This window comes from Gallus gallus, chromosome 6, assembly GCF_016699485.2.
Source record: "Gallus gallus isolate bGalGal1 chromosome 6, bGalGal1.mat.broiler.GRCg7b, whole genome shotgun sequence".
NCBI lineage: Eukaryota > Metazoa > Chordata > Aves > Galliformes > Phasianidae > Gallus > Gallus gallus.
In genome coordinates, this window is record NC_052537.1 from 35,540,184 (window position 1) to 35,558,090 (window position 17,907).

The following is a 17,907-nucleotide window of genomic DNA, read 5'->3' on the forward strand; positions in this document are numbered from 1 at the left end:
AGGAATAGACGGGTGGCACTGCAGCACCCAAAAGGCATCACTTTATGTCTTCTTCTAACTTCCTATCTTAGACCTCAGAGAGTACTTACTGTGGTATTTATGCACAGTTTTTACAGAACGGATGCACAGGTATCACATTATCTGAGAGTCATTAAGGCTGGAAAAGCCCCTAAGACCCCCAAGCCCAGCCCACCCCCATGCCCACCAACACGTCCCCCAGGGCCACATCTACCATCTGACTTCTCAGAAGTAACAAAAATTCCAACATACGTCCATAAGTCTCCAAACCACGAAGAAAAATCAATGTGGAATATCAAAACTTCAGCCATGGGACACAGCCCTGGGCAGAGGGTGGGAGTAGGTGGTCCATTGGGCCCCTTCCATGCCAGCCTTTCCATGGTCAGCTCTGTGATGAGCCGTGACATCGATGGGATTTCTCTGTTTACCAGAGGGACAGATGTGTTCTTGCATGATGGAGCAGCTCCTGGAAAGCACCTGTGTTTGTATTGCAGTTTATCAGGAGAGAACAGCTTAATGTTCTGGTAGAAGACACAAGTGAGCATCTCTTCAGCGATGAAGGAAAATAAGCTTTAGAGCAAAGGCAAATAGAAAGTATTGATCTATCTCCAGGTACTGTAACTGAAAGCGCTTTGTGAAATGTATCATCCCCTATCCCTGCTGATCAATGCCCTTTGTCTCTTACCAGCTAATTCTGTGTAGTGGAAGGTTTAACCTTGAGCTCGCACCAACAGAACCATATTTGAGCATCACAGAAACGTGCATGCAGCAGCAGCAGCAGCAGGATGCCCTCAGCTCCCATTTACTCCCCTTGTCCACCCGTGCCCCTGAGCAGGGTGTCAGCTCCACATCACACCAGCACTCAGAATGCTTCCTGTTTCTTACAGCATTCTGATCTGGGAGGGGATTTTTCAGGCCAGTTTGTTTATGTCTCCTCTCTTTCACTAAGAACAGGCCTGTGCCTTAATATTGTCTTTCATGCTCTCATCCCGCGAGCAGCACATCCATCATTCCTCATAATTGCATCTAACAAATATCGATTTTGTCTCGGAAAAGAAGTAAGCAGAACCACTCAGGTGCTTCTGCAGAAGGCACAGACACAGCGGGAGCACACGGGGCAGAGCGAGGAGCTCAGCACAGCACAGAGCACACGGCCGTGGGACAGCAGCACCAATGCGCTCCGCTCCACTCTCACAGCTGGAAATGGACGAGAGAACATGAGAATGTCCACTGTGGGCTGTGTGTGAGCAGATGTAGCACAGAAAGGCCTTTCTGAACACAGCGCAGTGCAGTGAAGCCCATCCACACCCACAGGCAGCGCAGCTCTGGGGCATCTCCCCATTTGTTCACATTGCAGACAAAATTTACTTGAAATGAGAGTGGTTTCTGGGAATGCTCTGCAGTGTTGGAAATGGATCAACCACAGCTTTCAAAAGGTATCGCAATGCAGACAGGGGAAGAAATCATAGAACCACGGAATCATTCAGGCTGGAAATGACCCTTAACATCATCAAACCCAACCATCACCTCACCCACATCCACCACTAACCCATGTCCCCAAGCACCAGGGCCACACAGCTCCCAAACACCCCCAGGGATGGGGGCTCCTCCACTCCCCATGCAGCCCCTTACAGTGCCCACCCACTCCCGTCATGATGAAATTCTTCTGACATCCACCCCAAAGCTCCCCTGCTGCAACCCGAGGCCATTCCCTCATGTCCCCGATGGCCCCAACCAACCGTCAGGCCTTAGGAAGCCTCTTCATAAATTAAAAACCAGGAATCTTTTCATGCTCATGTCCAGGAATTGAAGGTTTCTGGCAAAACAAGGAAGCTCAGCATACAGGAAAAGAGAAAAGTCAGTCTGCAAGTAAGGAAAGAGCATACAAATATTTAGAAAATGGCAGAATTCCGAATGGAGAGTGGCAGCCTTTGATTGCTTATTATATTCCTGTTGGTAAATGAAGCTCAGAAGTATGAGGTATCACACAGCTTTGGCCTCTTGAACAAAAGAAATCCCACGCTTATCCAGCTCTCTTGTATGTGATATATGGGAAGAAATAGCAGAATGCCCGTTTGGAAAACCACTTCCCAGCTTTAATCCTCGAAAGGCACTGGGAAGGCACAGATCGGCCAAGTGCATTGGGCACTGCTCACGCTGCATGCACGTCCTTACACACCTCAGTTCCTGTGTTGTTTTAGTGATGCTGTATGGGACCGCCCCACTCAGCCCCATTTTGCACACCCATCGCTGCCGGCCTTGCAGCTGTGTGCTCTGCAGCAGGACACAGCTGCCTTGCATCCATCACACTGAGGGCAAAGAAAGTTTGGATATCTCTTGCTGCAGGAGCTGCTCCAGTCAGAATAAATGCTAAGTGCCCACAGAGGTGAGTGTCTGACTGAGGCATCACATCCCCGCTGCACCATCACTGAGTAAAACTGAGCGCAGGCTGAATGCTACCACTTCAGGAGCACACCGTGGATGAATGCAATAAGGGAAATTTTTCTCTAACGGCTGAGTTCAAAGGAGGAAATTCCCAACGTGAAACATTAATAGAAGATTAAAGGGGGAACTCAACCACTGCTGCTTGAGAGACAAAAATGTCCTTCGCAGACCCTATTGAAAACTGATGGTTATCTGATACAGCTGCTCCTGAGTTAGCGAAGGTCACTGAGAGGGAGCCAAGGAGGGAGACAGGAATCACATTTCTGTGCACATCTCTTCCCAGAAAGGCCACGAGCCGCAGCCTGAAGAGCAGCAGTGGAAGTGAACAAGACAGCTGTCTGCACACATCCATTAGCCACAGAACCACAGAGCTGGGACCTGACAGGAGGGTTTGTGCTGCGCTCACAGCAGCCAAACCTGGCACAGGTGAAAGCAGAGCCAATGCTTCTTTTCTCTGTTTTCTTGCACATATTCCAGCTAAATGTGGGGTAAGGTGGCGAATGACAAATGGGACATGAAACATCCAAGCAAAAGAAGGATATGTGCTTCTCCCTGGTGGGACAGCCCAGTGCCCACACATCACAGTGTGCACAGAGCCAGGCAGTGCCGTGGGGCAGGGATGGCCCTCCTCAGCCCTTCTCCTGCACCTCCCACCCCCACCGCCTCCGCTGCTTTCCTCACTCAAGCTGTGTGCAGCTGGAAATGAAGAACACAAATATATTTTAAAGCCTTTCCTGGGTGAATGAATCTACCATAACAACAGACGTTACGATCAGCCAGGCACCAAACCATCACTTCCTCGGGGCATCTGTGGACGTTAATTTGACAGAGGGAATCCACTGTGCGTCCATGTGCTGAGCAGAGCGGTGCTCAGTGTGCTGCTCCGTGCGGCAGAGGGGTGGATTTCACAGCCAATTGCCCGGCAGTGCCTGGCTCTGCAGGAGCTGAGCTGAGCCAGATGCTTCACTGCAGCGCACCAGCTTCTCTCCAGGCTGAAGAACCCAATGTCCTCAGCCTCTTGGTGGAGGAAAGAAGGCTGGAAACTGTAAGGGGTTGAAAATAGGTGGTCCTTATAGAAATAGATGGTCATTCCATGGGTCTGTGATTCTGTGAGTCCATGCAATAGGAGGCTGGGAGGTGACCGCATCGCTCTCTGCAGCTCCCTGAGGAGGGGAAGCAGAGGGAGGTGCCAGGCTCTGCTCCTGGGAACCAAAACGGGATCATAGAGCCATACAGTCACAGAACCGTTCAGGCTGGAAAAGCCCTCTGAGACACCCAACCCCCCCCACTGTGCCCACTGCCCCCTCCTCAGTGCCACATCCCCGCGGCTCTGAACACCTCCATGGATGGGGACGGCCCACCCCTGGGCAGCTGTGCCAGCGCCTGGCCGCTCTCTGGAGAAGAAATGTTTCCTACCGACACGTCTGACTCTGTCAGCACTCCCATCCTCACAGACACACGTCATGTTTCACAGGGGAGCACACAGATACCAGCACTGAAATCTCACCCTGCCCAGTGGCAGAGCTGTGCCCGCCATCCGCCCAGCCGGAGGCATAACAACCAGCCCATCTGCCATTAACTTTCCCAGAGTTCATTTTGCTATCGAGGAAAATGAAAGGAAAAGAGGACCGGACTCCCATCCTGCTCAGCTGCCGAGCTGGAAGTTCATATTCATTTAAACTTTCTGCATGTTATTGCTCTCTCCATAATGCAGTGCTTCTTATGCATTCGCTTACTCATCCTGAGCGCTGCAGCGAGGAGCATGGGGTGCTTAGCACGGGTCAGGAGATGTGTGTATTAAGCAGTTAATACTACAGTGTTTGTCAGTGACCATCAAAAGTAACCGTACATTTAACATTTACTACGGTAAATGGAATAAAGGCACAACTCCAGATGTGCTCTCTGTGATGGCAATCACCACCCATCCCTCCTCCCTGTTCAGGTGCTGCACACTCATAGTTTGGCAGCTCTCTCTGCTGCTGCACAGGAATCTCTCCTTTCCAGAGCCAACACCACCACAGCCGTGCCGGGAAGGGCTCTGCTAATGGGTCTCAGCTGTGCTGCCCCGAGCAGCCTGGGGCTCCTTAGCTGAGCAGTGCTCCTCCAGCTGCAATGCCCTCCTCCTGCCCACACCTGAGCAGCACCTGAGCTGCCTTTAAGTACAAATATAGAAAGGAATATCAGAGAGAGAGCAAACAGGCAAGTGAGGGAAAAGAAATGCAAACACTTTTGGCGAGATTCATTTCTGAAGTCTCACAGAAGACTGAAAATGCACAGAACACCAACGACCTCCTCAGCTCTGCTTTCAGGGCATTGCAGTGTGGTATTGTTGAAGACCTCTCACCCCAGACACCAAAACCCAGAGCTGGAGGCTCATCCTGGCTCAGGTTGCTGGGGAAATCTAATTGAATCATCAAACCCTAGAATGGCCTGGGTTGAAAAGGACCACAATGCTCATCAGTTCCAACCCCCTGCTATGTGCAGGGTCGCCAACCAGCAGACCAGGCTGCCCAGAGCCACATCCAGCCTGGCCTTGAATGCCTGCAGGGATGGGGCATCCACAGCCTCCTTGGGCAACCTGTTCAGTGCATCACCACCCTCTGGGTGAAAAACTTCCTCCTAATATCCAACCTAAACCTCCCCTGTCTCAGTTTAAAACCATTCCCCCTTGTCCTATCACTGTCCACCCTTGTAAAAAGCCATTCCCCCTTCTGTTTATACGCTCCCTTCAAGTATTGGTAGGCCACAATGAGGTCTCTCCGAAGCCTTCTCTCCTCCAAGCTAATTGCTTGGGTTTATTTTCCTATCCATCTCAGAGGCATACTAATTAATGGTTAATTATGATGTGGCAAAAAATGTGAGCACTGTCATGGACTGCCACTGTGCCAGGCACCAAAGAGCTCCGCTTCACCCCCATAGGATGCTCCTCCTGCAAATTGCTCTGGGGCAAACTCTGCTGCTGTTCTCCTTCAGGCACAGACCCCTTTGAGAAAGCTCTCCCAGTAATGCCAGTAGGAGACATACACCATAAATGCAGACCAAAGAAGGGGCAGAACGCAGCCGTGGTGGCAGAAAGTCAGGCTCTGATCTGCTCCTACAGATGGGAACCGTTTCCAGTTCTAAAACATTAAACGGGAAGGGAAAAATAAAAAAGCTGCTGTAAAAATCTATATTAAAGCTTTTATCAAATTAATATTTCATTACGGATGCATGGGAGAGACTGATCAGCCCTCGGCTGCTCCGCTCTAAAAGCCAGAACCAGTTTGTCGAGGTTTAAAATTCCACTTTTTAATAAGAAATATCTTTGTAAATTGCTAATGAGAAAAATAATTCACGGAAATGGCTTTTTTTTCCCTCGATTGGATCGCTGCCCTTATTGCTTTCTTACGGTGTCACGAACAACTGTTACAAACGCTGTGTCCTCGGCAGGATGCTCAGCAGCGGAGCGCAGCCCTCGGGGCAGCCCGGAGCCGAGCAGCCCGACCCGCACCGCCGCCCAGAGCTGCGCTTCCAGGTCCGGAGCGCAGAGTCCGCTTATGGGGCACGGAAAGCACAACCCCTCCTCAAAGGGTTTCCCACGTGTGCCCTCGGAGCCGCAGCGCGGTGCTACGGAAGGACTCGGGGACCGCAGCCGCCGGAGCTCCGCGGGGTCCCGGCCGTTCCCAGAGCCGCACGGCCCGCCCAGCGCCCCCACCCCGCTGCCAGCAATGGGGGCTGCGGGTCGCGGCTGCACGCGGTGCCTCCAAGGGACAAATGGGAGAGCGCCACAACCGCCCTATCCGGGCCGCGTGCCTGAATGTGGATTAACGAGACGCCAAGCTCCAGGCACAGTGAGGTCTTCCAACCGTACTAAAAACGGGGAAATCCATCACTGCCCGAGAGGAGTCATGGGATAGAACGGTTTGAGTTGGAAAGGACTCATAACGGCCACCCGGTGCCATCCTCTGCAATGCACGGGGCCACCCACAGCTCCATCAGCGCTCAGAGCCATCCCCCGCCCTGGGCTGTCTGCAGGGACCACCCCCCCCTCTCTGGGCAGCCCACGCAGTGCTGTTCCAGGCAGGGGACACAGAGTGGTTTCTTGCTTTGATTCTTTTTAAAATGAAGAATACAGCCATCCATTGAACAAGATGCACAGTAGGAATGTGGACACCTCTGAACATCTCTGTAAGAGGAGATGGATACATTTCTCTCAACTGTGCAAAACTGCAGAAGTAAAAAATTACTGCAAACATATCCTGCTAGAAAGTTACTCTGTTGAAAGACACTGCCAGCATGGAAGATTGGAGGTAACCCCCCGTGTATTGAGTTATTCTGCAGGGCAGTATGCTGAGGCCCATGTAGAAGTCATAGAACCATAGAATGGCCTGGGTTGAAAAGGACCACAATGCTCATCCAGTTCCAACCTCCTGCTGTGTGCAGGGTCACCAACCAGCAGACCAGGCTGCCCAGAGCCACATCCAGCCTGGCCTTGAATGCCTCCCAAAAGAGAGCTGGCAAACAGAGCAGAGGGCACCTGGGCACAGCCGCTGGCTGCTGCAGTGGGGCCCGCCGCTTCCAGCTGCAATGTGAGTGCATTACCTAAGTACAGTTCTGCACACAGCATGCAGAAGGCTCTGCAGCATCCTGGCGCTGACTGGACAAACACATTTGTACGAGATGCTCACAGCCAATTGATTCACGAGGTCAATCTGTGCAGCTGAGGGGTCAATCACAGTGCACGGCTGCTCTCATGTAAGCATTAGCCCAGTGCTAACCTCATCATTCAGCTTCACCGGGAGCAACAGGTGCCGCGTATCTCTTAGGATCAGACACTTCCCATTCAATACTTAATTACAAGAGTAAGCACCCAAGCGAGTCCAGCTCGCCTGAAGAAGCAATGCTGAGCTGCTGGAGTTTAAGTAAGATTAAAGTGGGGCTGCTACGCTTTTCTGTGCGGGTGCAGCACAGTGAGGCAGCGGTGGTGCATTTCAGCAGTGCAGCAGCGGTCACCTCCACGGGTGCAGATCTGTACGAGCACAGCACGCAGCTGTCGTTCATCGCTGCTGCAAACGCACGGCTGATGGTGATGACTACGTCGAAAAACAGTGCTCTGTGGCTGAGAATTTGCTCTGTCAAACAGTGCTCTTTGCTTCTGGTGTCGTTTCCGTGGAAATAAATAGGAGGCATTACTTTCGGAGAGACCCGTGCATTTGTACCAGCCATGCCATCCGTCTTCTCTGCCGGGCCTTTTGGGCTCGTAGTGATTAATCCATCACTCGTAGTTCTGAATTAGCAGACAGCAATTAGGCGTTCATTCCTGCAGAGGATAACGAGCGATGCTTAACCTTTGCCTCGCGTCGCGGCGTTCCCGTACAAAGTGCTTCCCCCGTTAGCATTCTGCCCGTAGACTCCGTGCAAGTACTTGCAAATGGATTCGCAGACACCTGCCTGCGTTTCACACGTTTTTCGCTTTAAACAGAGATGAAAAACCGCTGCCCGGCGGAGCGGCCCTTCGCGATGAACCGCCGCCGCGCCGCACTCACTCGAAGCGCCGCGCCGCCGAGTGCCGCTCGGGAGGTACAATGGCGCCCCCCTGTGGCCGCCGGCCGCACCTGCAGCGGTGCCGCTCCGCGCTGCCCTTCGCTCCCGGCGGGCGCTGCGTTCGCGGCTTTGATTTTTAAGCGAGAGGCTGAAAAAGAGAAAGTTGGAAACACCTTTCCATTTTAAGCGTTTTCTATTCATTTCTACAAAGAAAATGCACGGAACGCCGAGAATTTACACATTTTAGGGCGCGAATGTTTTAGACCTACAGCGACGAAACCACCACAGAGGCAGCAGAAAGCCCGAGCAAAGCGCCCTGCTGCGGCCCCACAGCTCCAGCAGCGCCCTGCAGGGCCGGGCGGCACCCTGGGAGGGCCGCAGGGCAGCCACGAGGCGTTCCCTCAGCCCCCCGTGCTATGGGCGGAGCAACCGCAGAGCCTCGGCCGCTCCTCACACCTGTCTCCTTTCAGGCGATTGCATGCAAACGATCCAAATGCACTGCTTCGTTAGCTCCAAGCAGCCCCTTATTTGAGAAGGCCGTTTGTTTTCTCGGTCCTCAGTCCTCTGCCTTGGTGGGAGCTGCAGAAAAGTTTGCAGATTGCAGTGTCTGGTTTAGAGCTGGCTGCGTTCCTTTGTCTCCACTTAATCCTGTATTGAGGCAGCAAATATCAGCGTGCAGAAGTCAAAGCAAAGCGTAACCCAGAGAGGCAGGGTGCCGGCACAGAGCTCTGCCCTGTGAATGCCGTCTATCCCCCAGGTGCTGGGGAACGACAGAGAGGAGCCATTCCCACACCAGGTGTCCCGCACAGCTGCTGCAGATCTGCCGGGAAAACCTCATTTCATTCCTTCTCTCTGCCAAATGAGACAAAATCATTTCAGAAGCAAATTTTAGTCCTTAAAAACTTTCCTCTTCCCATGGATGCTGCAACTGTCCTCACCTGCAAGCAGAGTGCTATGAAAACGGAAGCATTTGAGCACACAGAGTGCTACTGCTTTAGCAGTGAACGTGATGTGCTTCTCTGTTACCCACAGAGTACCTCCAAGTCTCGGGAATGCTCTCAGACTCTCACCTACCTGTGCAAAACGAAAGCACCCAAGTAGAGACACGGAGACAAACCACGAAGCACTCTGAATTGCAAAGCATTTCTTTTGCTCTTTGGAACGAAGTGAGATTTGCTGACGGTCGGCATCTCGGGGCGGGGGGTGCACGAAATCAGCAGCAGAGCGGGCAGAGCCCCCAGCCCGGCAGCAGAGGAAGGGTCGCTCCGCCGGGCCGTTGGTCGTTTCCCTGCTGCAGTTACACGCTTAGGACAGCAGAGGGCACCATTGCACGCAGAAAGCAACGCTGATGTTGGAGCGCTGCGCACCGTGAGAAGTTAAATTGCAAACTGCTTTCTTCCCTTAGCAAAAGGGCAAATTAAGCGCAAGAGTTCAGCTGCAGTGTCGGTTAAGCCACGTTAGAAAAAGAATGAAATTGCTATGCAGAAAAAGAGGCTACTTTAACAGCACGGTATTTCAATATCTAATAATCTAAGCTCTGAGTCTGTCTACAAAGCCTAACACTTAAAAAGTCCTTTTAAGTGCTGTATGTGTCTGAAGGATTACGGTGTATTTGTATGCGTTCTCCATTGCAGCCCTCCACCGAGCTGAAATGAAATCAAAATGCAATACTTACAGCCTCAATCAATATTTGAAACTCTACGGTCACAGCTGCAGATAAAGCCCTGTGCTACCTTTCTGATCTGCTCCGTGGTTAGCCAAATCCCCCTTATCAGTGTAAATATACAACCCGTGAACCGCACGGCCATTGCAGCTGGCAATGTTCTCACCACTGAGTACTGAGAGATAACATTCTGGAGCGCACAGTTGGTAATTTGTTTAGATTAAACAGTGTTACATTGACACAAACGGCCCAAACGGTGCTCAGAGTGAGGAATGCATTAGCATTACGTCCTGACTGCCAGCAGCCAGCTTCATTTTCTGTCCGACTGCACAGGTGTCGGGGTGCAGCATCCATCCACGTTGCCGCCAGGTTAGGCAGCACTCTGAGCGCACATTCTGAAGACAAGGACAAACATAAATCTCCACAAGCATAACTGGGAGGGCTAGGATAAAAGCTCGGTGTCCACAGCAGAACAGGTAAGGCACAAAGGCAAGGTCACCGTGCTGATCAAGAAGGAAGGACTGCATCATCGCAGCTCTGACAACAATGATGATCAGCAAAGCTAAACCAACCAACCACCTCCTCCCCATCCCATCCCCTGAGCCATGCTTGGGCTGCTCCAGGCACTGGGCTAATTCTGCACACCCCTCTACAGATGGGATATCTCAGCTCTCAGGTCCATCCATCCCAGCCCCGGGCAATCCCTCAGGCCACATCGTGTGTGTGTGTGTGTGTGTGTGTGTGTGTGTTATTCCCTGCTCTGCCCTCTCCACATCTCAGCAACATCTGCCGATGCTCGGCAGATCAGCCACAGGGTGGAGGGGAACGCAGAGTCAGCAGAAAGCAACCGCCTCCATGGGAGCTGCAATGCCATTTTCAGGCAGGGATCTTCGGAAGGGGTGAATTTGATCTCAGAGGTATTTTCCAGCACCCCGTGACTCTGACAGAGAGCCTCGCCCCGTTCCTCAGAAGCAACAACCTTTCCACAGCCACGGTGGGAGGCGGCAGCTCTCTCAGCCCTACCAGTTTGCTCCTCTCCCAGTAACAAGAATCCTCCTTTCATTCCCTAGGCGGGAGGGACAGCACTGAAACCCGCCTCGTTGCCATGGCTCCTTCCACACACATCCACACAAGCACCTTCCTCCCCACTTCAGTGCCTATTCTGAATGCAGCACGTGGCTCTGCACTTCAAAGTAAATTCTGCTCCTCTGAATTCCAAGCAGCCCAACTTAGAAAGTCTCTTGCAGAAAGAGACTTCCCAGCAGCTTCAGAACAAGCCCAGCTCTCCCTGCTGCTTCCCACATCTTCAGAACCTCCAAAGAGAAGAGACTTTGATTAGAGGAAAAGCACCTACTTCTTCAGGTTCTGTCAGATTGCCTGAAGCTGGGCGCTGGATTTGGGATAGGGCCCCGGTACATCTGGGAGGCAAACAACTGAGGGGTTTGTATCACACTGAGAAAAGAGCAACCCTGAGCAAGGCTGGCCTGGCAGCCAGGACTCAGCGTGCTGCTGGGGCAGTGCATCCCAGCCTGAAGTGGTCACAGGTTTCTCTGTGACCTCAGAAAGAGACGGAGGAATTATTTGGGTTGTCAGTGCTTCTTCTGGTGCGGGGAGGCTGAAGGGATGCTGCCACACGGGCCCTGGGCTGCCATGTGCCCCTGGGACCATTGCTGGGGCTGGGGCCCTCCAGAGAGGGATTTGGGGTTTCCCTGGAACTCTTCAACAGCGGGTATTCATTATACACGTAAGGTAACAACAGGCTTCGATGTGCAGGATTTGTCAAACAAGAACACCAGCTGCTGATGTGCTGGAAGCAGGAGGACCACGGCCGAGTTTGTGCAACACTGATTGGAACTGACATCAGCAGCAAAACGTGATTCGTTTGAACAAACATGCAGCTGGAAGCGTCGCCACCGAGGAGAGCAGCACAGCTAGAATACTCCATCTCAATCAGTAAACTTCAATCAAGAAGTGGCAGTAAACATTTTACAAGCTTGTGGTAGGAATACAGGGCAGTTAAATAATTGAAATAAGTGTGATGCCCGTGCTGCTTTTCTCCGACCATTGTTTGCCCTGGCTCCTTCCCAAGGTAAACCCACGCTTAGCAGCAGCGCTTCATTCAGCACTGGAGGACAGAAGGCAAAGGTTCTTCCTTCAGCTGATCAGTATGAGCAGCAACACTGAGCCATGGTTACAGCCCTGGACCCATCTGAAGGCTTGGAAATCCATTCCCTGCCAAGTTTTAGAGATCAAACAGTAATGATCATAAATAATCAATAGGGGTTCTTCACTCTTCTTGGACAGAAATGTATTCTACTGTTCCGGAGGACCTCAAACGTGTGTAAACTTCATAGCATTTTGGTCAGTATGGGCTTTGAAGGACCACACCAGCATGCCCAAGCATGACCCCATCCTCCCCAGCACCAGTGGGAGCACCGTACACCTCCACAGGCGTGCAACCTCCTCCTGCAGGGACAGCAGCCCTGGGTGCTCACCCAGCTCCCAGCAGAGAGGCTCACAGAGCTCTGATAACACAACAGCACTCAGCATTAAATGGAGGCTGTACATCACCTCACAGACCTGCCTGTCCAGCAGCCCCAGCCTGCTCTCCACACCATGACGTTGTGTAGAGATGCAGTAGAGCTGTCCAAAATACACACAGCAACGTCCACAGGTGTGGGATTTACTCTTCTCCGGACACCATCAGTGCTAAGGTGCACACAGAGCAGAGAGGTCTAGAACTGAAGAACTGTACAATTACTCCCATCCCTGCAGGCATTCAAGGCCAGGCTGGATGTGGCTCTGGGCAGCCTGGGCTGCTGGTTGGCGACCCTGCACATAGCAGGGGGTTGGAACTGGGTGAGCATTGCGGTCCTTTGCAACCCAGGCCATTCTATGGTCCTATGATTCTATGATGATACTTAAAGTTGCAGCAGATAGAGCCTGTATGACCACGTATGTTCTGTCAGCAGCATCCACTGCCGTTCAAGCACTCTTTCGAGCCTTCCAACCAGCCGTGGCTCCGGCACCATCAGCCTCATCTATTTCAACACCGCATTTGTTCCACTATGGCACTACAGATTAAACATTCCTACATTGGTTTCAATATAGTTTTAATTCTTACTGTCAAACATCTTAAAAGGATGATTAGCCTGGAAGCCAACCAACCTCAACATCACTCCATTGGACAAAGAGCAGGCAGTGTACTTGTCTACCCATGAAAGGATTTCAACACTTCATTTAGTCCCAACTCTCTTAAAAAATAATAATAAAAAAGGTCAAACATTTATGAGTTTCACTTCACACTTCCCCCAAATCAAAGGCTGGAGAGCAGACAGACCACACCACGCTGCCACAGCATGCATGTCCTGCAGCAGACATCAATGAAAGTGGAAGGGTTCCTTAATCTTGTTTCTAATTCAGACACTAACTCGCCCCATGCAGCCCTTTGGTCTTTTGCCCCTCCGGAAATCCTCCCCAGCAATCAGCACAGGACAAAGGAAAAAAGCCATTGTCTTCATCCTGATCTTCTTCACCTTAATATAGAAAAGCTGCAGCAAGAAAATATGCTGTTTCCTTCATTCATCATTGCATATCAGTCCTCGAAGTGCTGCTTTTTGCTGAATACTGCTGTGTTCAAATAAAAGGGTGTTCCTCTTGCTGAAGTGTTTGCAGTAGAATTCAAACATCATTTTCTTCAGACAGAAGTGCTTCTTGTCTCTTCTCCTCCGCCCCATGAAGCATCCACATGAGCTTTATGCAGGAGGAAATACTTTGGGGTTGAATAAACCCTCTATCACACCAAACATGCCCTGCTGTTGGAAGGCAGGTAATGACTTCTCGGTCTCAAAGTGAAGGCTCGGAGTATCTGCAGCCACACCTGCCTGAAGCGGTGACTCACGGCTCACCTGTGACAGCTTTATAACTTTTCTTCTCCGCTGGAAAATGCACAAGTTGCAATTAAAACCTGGGTGAGGCCGGGCAAACCCAGCAATGTCTGGAGGTGTTCTGAAGCCTTAATAGCGGTGGCACAGGACGAAGCAGCTGCAGCTGGGTGGGAATGCGACGCTGACATTTAGCAAAGTGCCACAGAACTGAAGTCTCACTCTCACAGAGATGAGTAATTCACTCCTGTGTCTGACATCCGTCTTCTCAGAGCTGTGAAACAGAGATCCTTTCTACTTCAGTCTGAGAGTGGAGATGAGACAGGACAAGGGGGAATGGTTTGAAACTGAGACAGGAGAAGTTTCGGTTAGATATTAGGAAGAAGTTTTTCCCCCAGAGGGTGGTGACGCACTGAACAGGTTGCCCGAGGAGGCTGTGGGTGCCCCATCCCTGCAGGCATTCAAGGCCAGGCTGGATGTGGCTCTGGGCAGCCTGGGCTGCTGGTTGGCGACCCTGCACATAGCAGGGGGTTGGAACTGGATGAGCATTGTGGTCCTTTTCAACCCATTCTATGGTTCTATGACTCCATTCTATGAGCAATTCCACCCAAAGCAAATGATAAGTTCACATCAAAAGCAGTTGGAAAATTAATATTCCAGGAAGGTGCTCATCTCCACATGGCTGGTAGTCACAGGTAAGCAGCACCCACTGCCCCCAAAACAAAGCCTTACCTGGGCAGGAGAGAGACCACCGTGTGCTCTTCTAACCCACCAACAGAAAACAAGATCAGAGAATACAGCCAGTCACCAAAGAGAGGTTTATTTGCTCTTCATTACATGAACAAGGTTGCAAATATTTGGCTTAACCTGCAGAAATGTAACAACACGCTCAGTTCCCTCTGCTGGGACAGGGCAGCACCTCTGCAATGCTGAGCGACTGGAAGTGCAGCCCGGGGGGCACTGGGCAGCACAGAGCTCCTGTCAGAAGGAGTCACAGCCTCAAAGAGAACCGAGAGGAATCACATTTGCAACAAGACTGGATTCCTGGCTTTGGTGCAAATTACCCACACGACGCGGGTAGCAAGGATAGCTGTGCATGGAGAGGGCACGTAGCAAAGGGCTCCTGAGGACACTGGAGCCAGCTGCAGGTGAGGCCAGCACGCCCACGGAACAACACTCAGGGCCTGCTGGCATTCTCCTGCTTTGATTGAAGATAACTGAAATGCGGAAACAGACACACATCTTCACAGAACAGACTATCTGAACTCAAACCTCAAAATTAAGGGTGGCTCTGATCCAAGTCGTCACAGTCCAGAGATGTTCAAAAAGAGGGAGCCCACAGCGGGTCCTAATGTTCTCCAGGCATTTCACCCTTTACGTTCTCCATGCTTTAGTTATTTCTATGAGCCAAATCAGGCAGAAGAAAGAATGCAAACAGATGCAAAAACACACAGAGTTGCTGCAAGAGCTTTTTTTTTTTTTTTTTTTTGCTACAAGTCCAAAAATCCACAGCTGAGGAAGTCACCCACCTCCAAGCAGAACTGAAAGCAAATATTACCCGTTACCACCAGCATTCCTTCCGCCAGTGGTAGCACTGACAGAAGACACGAAGGAGGATCCAGAGGAAGGACTTTATGCCTGAAGAACTAAGTTGAGCATCACGGCTCCTGTTAGAGCTGGCTGAAGAGCACCCAGCACCCAGCACAGCAGCAACTGGGGCCAATGGGCAGCATTCACACACCTGCACACCTGGAGAGAGAGGGGCACTGGGCTTTCAAACAGCAGCGTGAACTGTTTAGATGTCATCAGAGACTTCATGGAATGCTTCAATTCCAGAAGGAAAAACATACAGCAAGACAGATTAGGCCACACTGCTGGACAAAGAAGGCAACTACCAACCATGAGGCATGACAAGACTTGAAGGCTATGGCACTGGTCAAAATTGCTGCCATTCTGCCAGGAAGGCACACTGTGCTATGCTAAAGGCTATCCAAGAGGGGAAGAGGGCAGGCAAAACAAAGCTAAGGACAGTCATCGCTTTCCCAGTCTATGTAGTCTGGGCCATAAAGACCAAAGTAGGAGAAATCTCCAAACTTGGTATTAGCAACAAGCAACCACTGTTTTATGGAACAGCAAGTTGATGCACGAAGCAAGATGTCATGCCTGGCTTGGTCCTGAGTAACATCCAAGATCTCACTTCAAATGTTACAGCTGAAAGAGTCACATGCAGTAACAACTCACTCACTGAGTTAACAATAACACTGCTCAGTTTCCCTGTACAAGATTTAAAATACATTAAAACCTGTGATCAGCATGAGAAAGACCAACTAAAGGAAACAAGGAAGCTTGTTAAATGTAGATCGTAAGGCAACTAAGATAATTAAATCCTTACAGATGCTGTGGAGGCTATTAGCTCCATCCAGAGCATCCTCAGCCCACTGTCACCGTCCCTTAAAGGAGCCTGGAGATAGGCAGCACTGGTACAGGACCCAGCAAAGACAAGGCAGTATCTTCAGACAGCTCACCCAAAATCCCAATGAAGACAATAAGAATTGACCAAACTCCTGAGGAATAAACACAAAATGCACTGAGGCAGGCCAAAAAGGAAAGGGAGCGAGGAAGCAGAGGCAGTTCAATTATAATTTATAGCACAGCAAATGCTACCATCCTTTATTCCAACAGTAACAACCTGTTAGCATGGCTATGCTCACAGCCTCAGCTCTCAGTGACGCCTGCAAGGAAGAATGCTTGGCATTGCTCACATTCACAGGCAGGAGCTGACCCATGCAGGGAGGGAAAATAACACAACATCTCTTATGCAGAACCACTGTCAATTCTGCACCAATGTGATTTAGTGGGAAACTCTTGTTCCTCCTCCATCAGGTTGCAAAGCAACCAAGATGCCCTTCATTAAGCAATGTTTTTGGCATTACTAAAGCAATGCTTTGTGCAGAAGTGCTCACGCAGTGCTGAGAAGCTGCCTGAAGTTTTTGTTGAGCTCCAGTTCTTTCCTTACAGTGCCAGAGAGCAATTACTGGATCACAGCATGACAAACACAATAGAAGAGTTTCTTCTGTCAGGGGTGATTTAGTTATCAGAGAGTATCTTTTGTTTCTATTTGAGGAGGAAATCTCTGCTTTTAGCTGTCTGCAGTTCCCACCCCTGCACCACAGGCACACATCACACTTGCCGTTCTCCCCTTCTGCTCATTCTTCACGTCGAGTTCAGTCAAGGTCAGGCACACTGAGGGGGGGTGTGGGACCAGAAGCTGTGACCAACCAGGGCCTCTGCAGCTGTAAACAGAGAGCAAACCGTGTGCCATCACTCCTTCCGCTCCCTCATGCAGAAGCCATCCATAACACAGAAAGGAAACACGCAGCAGCAGCCAAGCGAGAGCCAAGAAGAAAGGTCGGGCTGCTGCTTCCTGGAAGAGCTGTCCCTGGCATCTCAGGGTCCTGCAGGGCACGCAGGTTGGTGGCAGCAAGGGGACAACACGCACTGCCCTCAGCATGACCCTTAGGGAACAGAAGGTAAACAAAGTCATAAGGGCATAAGGAAGCATGAGGACTGAACTTCAGCATATGTTTCTGTGCCAAACTGACAACCAGAGGGTAAGAAATGCAGGCAGTAAAGCTAAAAGGATCACTGTGAGGTAACTTTGAAGCTTCTGAACCACAGGTTTCCTCTGGAGTTTGGAAGACAGACAAAAATCTCATGGGGAAAATCTGTTGCTCTTCTCACCTACTACTAATCAGATGTTGTTATGTCAATTAGCATATAATATGCATCTATTACTGAAAACTGATTCCTTATGCCAATTAGTTGCAGATCCCTCTACAATAAATGCTATTTCTGTGGCTCGCAGTGCAATTTTTTTAATACAAACATTCTTTCAGCATGCTTTGTTTTCCATGCAATAGCTGTGAAAGACCAACACCACACTGCCAGAGCAGGGCTTTGTTTAATCATAAACAGATAATGGGAAATAGGATGAGAAACAGCTGCTGACGAGCTGGCACCAGCACCTCACACTGCATATGTCAGGAGGCACAGAGCAGCTGCCTGGGCAGGGTGCTATTTTGGGAGAACATTTGGAAACACCTCCGTCAGGAGCTTTCCTCGCAAAGTGTGGCAAGAGCAAAGCGTCACTTTCTTCCCAGTGCAGCTCAAATACATGGCGCTGAGCCTTTAAACTGGAAGCAGCTGCTGCAGACAGGCTGTGCCTTGATTCCAAGAAGCACACAGCAGGGTGTGAGTGCCTGCCCCGCAGCCTGTGCGGCACTGCTGTCCTGCAGAACAGTGCCCCAGTGCCCTGCACGAGTGACAGGCAATAGAACTCCATGTTCTGGAAAGGCTCCCAGCGTGACGCAGCCG